The sequence below is a fragment of the Littorina saxatilis genome, linkage group LG3, assembly GCF_037325665.1.
Source record: "Littorina saxatilis isolate snail1 linkage group LG3, US_GU_Lsax_2.0, whole genome shotgun sequence".
Lineage (NCBI taxonomy): Eukaryota > Metazoa > Mollusca > Gastropoda > Littorinimorpha > Littorinidae > Littorina > Littorina saxatilis.
Window position 1 is genome coordinate 69,390,655 of NC_090247.1, and position 7,125 is coordinate 69,397,779.

Consider the following 7,125-nt stretch of genomic DNA (forward strand, 5'->3'; position numbering starts at 1 on the left):
TTCAGTCACAATGAAATGTTTAAAACTGATTCAATCATTATTCTGTAAACAGACAATAGATATTGAAACTCATCAGTGCCTTGCTGTTCCATACATTGTGTATCAAACTTGAAAACTTGATAATAAAAAGCGACAACTGTGTGTGTGTGTGTGTGTGTGTGTGTGTGTGTGTGTGTGTGTGTGTGTGTGTATGTGTGTGTGTGTGTGTGTGTGTGTATTCAAGAGAGAGAGAGAGAGAGAGAGAGAGAAAGAGAGAGAGAGAGAGAAAGAGAGAGAGAGAGAGAGAGAAAGAAAGAAAGAGAAAGAGAGAGACAGAAAAAGAGAGAGAACGGGGAGACAGAGAGAGAGAGAAAGAAAGAAAAAGAGAGAGAAAGAGAGAGAGAAAGAGAGAGAGAGGGAGAGAGAGAGAGGGAGAGAGAGAGAGGGAGAGAGAGAGAGAGTCAGAGGGAGAGAGAGAGGGAGAGAGGGACAGAGAGAGAGATACAGAGAGAGAGAGAGAGGGAGAGAGAGAGAGAGTAAAACACATGACAAGACCATGCAGACAAGACATCTTTATTAACGAGGTATAAGTGTAAGCAAGTGTACATGGTGCTGTACGTCCAGCCCTCACCGTGCAGAGGGTCAAGAAAAAAGACCGTGAGTTGAAAACACAATCCTTCCCGTGAAAACAGTCTGCTTGCTATCTCACACCGGTCCAGGTGTTTACATGGCGTGAAAACAGTCTGCTTGCTATCTCACATCGGTCCAGGTGTTTACATGGCGTGAAAACAGTCTGCTCGCTATCTCACACCGGTCCAGGTGTTTACATGGCGTGAAAACAGTCTGCTTGCTATCTCACACCGGTCCAGGTGTTTACATGGCGTGAAAACAGTCTGCTTGCTATCTCACACCGGTCCAGGTGTTTACATGGCGTGAAAACAGTCTGCTTGCTATCTCACACCGGTCCAGGTTTTAACTTTGGCTAGACCATGCCCTCCGCTTGGACACGTACCAACAATCAACGTCTTGACTTTGTACTGTGCAGTTAGACTTTTCCAAATAGTTCATTTTGCAGATGGAAACTAGTGTTAGTTAAAAAGACAAGACATAAAAAAACTAAAAAAAATAAAACACACATACAAACACAAACAAATCCCAGTTGGCACAGAACATCCCAGAGCTATGGAGGTTTGGAATACGTTCAAATGTAGAAATGTTCTTATTACATGTCAAAAACCTGGCTAGATCTTAGATTAGGAGCAGAATAATTTACATCGGCAGTCCTGTGGTTTTATAGAGAACTAGCAAGCATAGTGATGTCAATAGGCTGTAGTTATGTAAAGACGTTCAACAAAAGAGTTGTTGTAGAAACCATTATGTGGGTATTGTTTCTATGTTTTAAACATGTTGGCAGCATTACAATATTCTAGAGCGCGTGACCCCGTTTCCCATAAGTTTTAATCTGACGCAAAATCTCAAAATGAAATAGAAATGATTGTTTCCACATTATTATGACAAAAACTGCGACCCGTTACATCAATCAATTGAATCATTTCTTGCCGATATCATGTAACTGATTCAACGAAGGCTTGATCAAGCAAAAACATTACATCTAAAATCTATAACTTAAATTGTGACCAATGACACAATTCATGATTTCCCCATTTTAATGATTTCTTGCTGATATTATCTCACTCATAAACTAAGGCTTGATAAAGTAAAAAGTGTACATACAATTTATACAGACAGAGACATGTAAATTCATCACAATCTTAGTATCCTTTTACTTGACAAATAATTAAAAACAACTGTGTTCATTGAAATCCAATCGCACACACACACACACACACACACACACACACACACACACACAACACACACACACACGCACACACACACACACACACACTCACACACACACACACACACTCACACACACACACACACACACACACACACACATTCTTAACGGCTGTGCACATCTTTCCATAACAATGCATTTGTTGTGAAACGAATTGATCAAAGGTTAGAACATTCCTTTTCTATGCAGATCATATTGCCCAAACACAACAGCCAAAACAGGATATGTTCTCTCTTGATATTAACCCATTATTGCCTAGCGTCCTCATATGAGGACACCTCGAATTTAGGCATTTCTGTCAGAGCCAATAAGTGAATGACTCATTTTTTTATAACACACATATCAAGGGGGAGTAGTCTGAAGCAAACATTGCGTGCTAGAGTTTCTTCCTCTCCATAGCTTCCAGCAGCAGCCATTTTGGATTACACATGTGCTGTGTGAAACCACCAAAATGTCACCACCCAAAAGGTAAGCAAATAACTCTTTCATTTTTTTACTTTGTTAATAACATTACATAAGTGAAATTGTTATTCAATACCATTTTAGAAACTAAGTTTTTCAGTTTGTCTGAATATTTTGTGTTTTAGTGATAATGAGTAATCAAAGCGGCGTCCTCATATGAGGACGCTAGGCACGAACGGTCACAGGTTTTTAGAGTCATTTAGCATGATAGTAACTCAACATGATAGTCACTCAGTATATTTCTTTCGGCAGATATAGTGTCAATGAAGTGCTGGACATGCTGGAGGAAACCAATTACTTCCATCGAGCAGATGTCTTCATAGAGCCTCCACAAGTGGACACGCTCACGGATGAGGATAGTGGTGATGAAGAAGAGGGTCCGGCTGTTGAAAACCTGAATGGAAGACAGCTGTCAGCAAATGCCTCGGCAACGATTATTTTTCCAGATGGAAGGCCTCAACAACTTTGTCAAGCAACATAGCCTCAGCATTGACGAAAGTATGGTTCCGTACTATGGCCGTCATGGATGCAGACAGTTTATCAGGGGGAAGCCAATACGCTTTGGCTACAAGTTCTGGGTCCTGGCTCTCTTGGATATGTGGTTCAGCTCGAACCCTACCAAGGTGCGAAAGGCCAGCAGGTTGCCGAGTGTCCAGGATTGGGGATGGGAGGCTCAGTGGTCGTTGATTTGATCTCCAAAATCCAGGGGAATGATGCATACCATCTGACGTTTGACAATCTTTTTACCTCGATGAAACTAGTTGACCATCTGACATCAAAAGGCATCGGATGCACAGGGACAATTAGGTCCAACCGCATGGAAGATTGTCCACTCAAGAACGTCAAAGACATGCAGAAAGCAAGCTGAGGCACTTACGACTATTTCACAGATGACAAGAGCGGATTCGTTGCAGTTCGCTGGAATGACAACAGCGTGGTGAACGTCATATCCAACTGTGTGGGCATCCATCCTGTTCAGACAGCCAGCCGTTGGTCCAGATCTGCTCACCAGAGAGTGCAAATCGGTCAACCGTTTCTGATCTCCCACTACAACAAGACCATGGGTGGTGTCGACCGAATGGACCAAAATGTGGACACGTACAGAATCGCCATAAGAACCAAAAAGTGGTGGTGGCCTATTTTTGCTTACATTGTAGATGTTAGCGTGCAACAGGCATGGCTTCTGTATCGACACACAGCTGCAGCGACCAACACTCTACTGGACCTGCTTGCAGTTCGCCGTGCCATTGTCAAAAACTATTTGGCCAAAGCAGCACAACCCCCACCTGTTGGTCGTCCACATGGCCACACTCCACAACTTGACCGTAGAGTTTCCAGAGCTGTACGCTTCGATGGGAGAGACCACGTGGTACAGTGGATCGACAAGCAAATCCGCTGTGCACTCTGTCACAAGAAATGCAGACAAAAGTGTAGAAAATGCGGCGTTGGAGTGCACGTGAAATGCTTTGAGCAATTTCACACTGAGTGAACTATACAGTTCCAATTGTTGACTTCTGTTGTCCTAGTCAAGGATTAAAACGATCATCCCTGTACTGCTAGACAAGTGCTAAAGTCCTGTACCGCTAGTCAAGTGCTAAAGTCCTGTACTGCTAGTCAAGTTCTAAAGAAGTATGAGTTTACTTATTTACATTTTCCCGGTCTCTCTGGTGAAGTGCACAGGCCGGATAAATTCTCGAAAAAAGCGCCAAATTATCACCAATTTGAACATGCAAAGAGACAGTTTTCATATTTTTATTATTTTTTTACTGTTATGTTCACACGTTCAACTGTTCACAGTTTGCTGATGCAAGAAATTAAAGATGTCCAATGTGTTTTGCAAGAAATTGTCTTATTTTGGTCTTGTTATTTACCTGTGCCCACTCGTGCCTAGCGTCCTCATATGAGGACGGTCTCTTTATAGCATATAAATCAAAGCACGAGCCAAAATCATCCAAATGACAGTTACATATGACCTACAAATATCATTTGACATCAAACAAACAGAAATTTAAAAAAAAAAAAATTCAGGCATTAATGGGTTAAAACGTTCGCAACTTTGTCACGTGATTGGTATCCCGTCGGCACCAATGAACAAAATACCCACACAATTATATTACATATTTCCCGTCAGGATCGGATTAATTCATCTATTAATATGTTTTTTGGATATTGTGAGTGGCACAATATGTAATATACTTCCTTCACAAAAGTGTGACGCATTCCTCATTCATCATATTATTTTGACGATACGATACAACTATACTACACAATATATAATGTATGTTTGAGGATGAAAGTCGCTTGTTCATTTCAATGCTTGTTATTCTCTCAGGTGCCAGGAGAAGGGTTCCTTATAACTCTCACTTACTCCATTACACATGTCGTATGCATAAAGAGCGATTACTTTCTTTCTTTCTTTATTTGGTGTTTAACGTCGTTTTCAACCATTCGAGGTTATATCGCGACGGAGCGATTACTTCCCTTTGGTTCTTTGATATATACTACACAAATTACGCAACAAACTTACACATTTGTAGGATTACAATTTCAACCAGACTCTGGCTTAAATTCACATAAGAATTGATGTGGAATCTGTGCACACAGTAATCTGCAATGCCATAATTCAAACTATGAACCGAGTAACTGCCAGGTGTCAATAAATGCACAAACACATTATTTACTCTCAATACAAAAAGGTCAACTGTGAAAACTGTGAGAGGAACACTCCTTTGTTCACAAATATTACACTGACATCTTTGTATTTTGATGTGCCTAAAATGAAAACATTTCGACACCAAGAAATCCTAGACATGGACAGAAGGAAATCGTCTTGTCTCATTCCTTTACCTTACTTGAGTGAAAAATAAAATCCCCTCTATTAATCAACATCTATTGATTTTATAATAATTCACACATTTTGCAATCCATCTTTGGGCAAATATTTCAAGCAAGCAAAAGTTTAAGTATTTGTCTTTAACAGTCAAGCAAATGGTGTCAGAGGCATTTTCAGAAACAGCCATCAAGAAAAGGCCAGGCATTTTGATACAATTCAAGTATAATATTGTATTGTACACAAAACACACAAGCAACAACAACAAAAACAACAATCACATCAACATCAATGACATGAATGGTAAACGCCAGAAAAAGTCATTGCCATGGAAACAGTCTCTTTGTTTGGTCTGGTGACCTCACGGTATGCGTCGAACAGGTAAAGCAGTAATCTGAAACACATGCAATGAAAAAATCATGACGTAAAAACTGAGGTGCAAGTTTGATGAGAACAAATAAGGACAAATATTAAGCAATGTTCAACCTTACTTCGAGTTCATGATCTCAGTTTTACAAACTTTTGTTTTCAACAGGACTGTGTGTGCATGGTGATAATGTTTTCAACAGGACTGTGTGTGCATGGTAATAATGTTTTCAACAGGACAGTGTGTGCATGGTAATAATGTTTTCAACAGGACAGTGTGTGCATGGTAATAATGTTTTCAACAGGACTGTGTGTGCATGGTAATAATGTTTTCAACAGGACTGTGTCTGCATGGTAATAATGTTGTCAACAGGACTGTGTGTGCATGGTAATAATGTTTTCAACAGGACTGTGTGTGCATGGTAATAATGTTTTCAACAGGACTGTGTGTGCATGGTAATAATGTTTTCAACAGGACTGTGTGTGCATGGTAATAATGATTTCAACAGGACTGTGTGTGCATGGTAATAATATTTTCAACAGGACTGTGTGTGCATGGTAATAATGTTTTCAACAGGACTGTGTGTGCATGGAAATAATGTTTTCAACAGGACTGTGTGTGCATGGTAATAATGTTTTCAACAGGACAGTGTGTGCATGGTAATAATGTTTTCAACAGGACTGTGTGTGCATGGTAATAATGTTTTCAACAGGACTGTGTGTGCATGGTAATAATGTTTTCAACAGGACTGTGTGTGCATGGAAATAATGTTTTAAAACTCAGTCAGCGTAGGATTGCACTGTGTGAACAGCTAGTGTCTTGTTGCAGAAAAACAATCATTCAGAATGTCCGGGATGATGAACACGGTGCTCACACATTTGTGAGCATTCATTTATGAAAGGAATTGTAGGTCTTCCAGAGACTTTTCCTCAGAATATCACGTTTCAAGTTCGGCGTAGAAGTCACAATGATGCCATAAATATACCTGAAGTGTCACTGCCACTATCAGAACGATCGACAGGCTACATGGAAGGAGGATGTTTGATTATCAAACTGTCAAACAATTAGTCAGAAGGTCGGGGATGATACACATGGTGCTTAGACATTTGTCAGCATTGATGACATATATTTCGAGCGTTTTAAAGACTTTTCCTCAGAATCTTCGGTTTCTCTTTGTTTCTTTTTTAAACTATCCAATCAAATAGTATGCAACGATAAGGGGCACTGTTTTAATGATGAAGTGTTGACTGAAAAGAGTATATATATATCTAATAATTCATTCGACAAACCTACCTGTCTGTAAGGACCATTCAGGTTAAAGAATGCAAAGCAGGGGTCGGGCAGGCTAGGGGCGGCTTCACCCTGGTCGTCACCGTTGATGTAGAGATGAAGAGATCGTTTCTTGTCAAGCATCACTCCCACCCGGCTTTTCTCGGGTAAGTTTCTTAGTTTCCGTCCAACGTTGGTGTCCAGCTGAAAAGACCCACACCAATGTAACTCTATCTGTTTTCAATATCAGAGTTTTCTGAGAGCTCTTTTTGTTCTTGATTAAGTTATATGTTCCTCTTTCGGGACTTCTTCCTGGTAAAACAAAAGGCAGTAGTGCAGAATGTGGTTTTGTTCTCC

The 7,125-nt window shown here is 40.3% G+C and overlaps 1 long non-coding RNA gene across 1 annotated transcript in view; it reads right to left on the reverse strand.

Moving 5' to 3' along the window:
- Positions 1-7,125, reverse strand: part of LOC138961038 (uncharacterized) — a 36,961-nt gene extending 29,836 nt beyond the window's left edge. Inside the window, exon 1 of the long non-coding RNA XR_011454133.1 lies at positions 6,793-7,125. This is a non-coding gene — a long non-coding RNA (uncharacterized lncRNA). The remainder of the gene's footprint in view (positions 1-6,792) is intronic.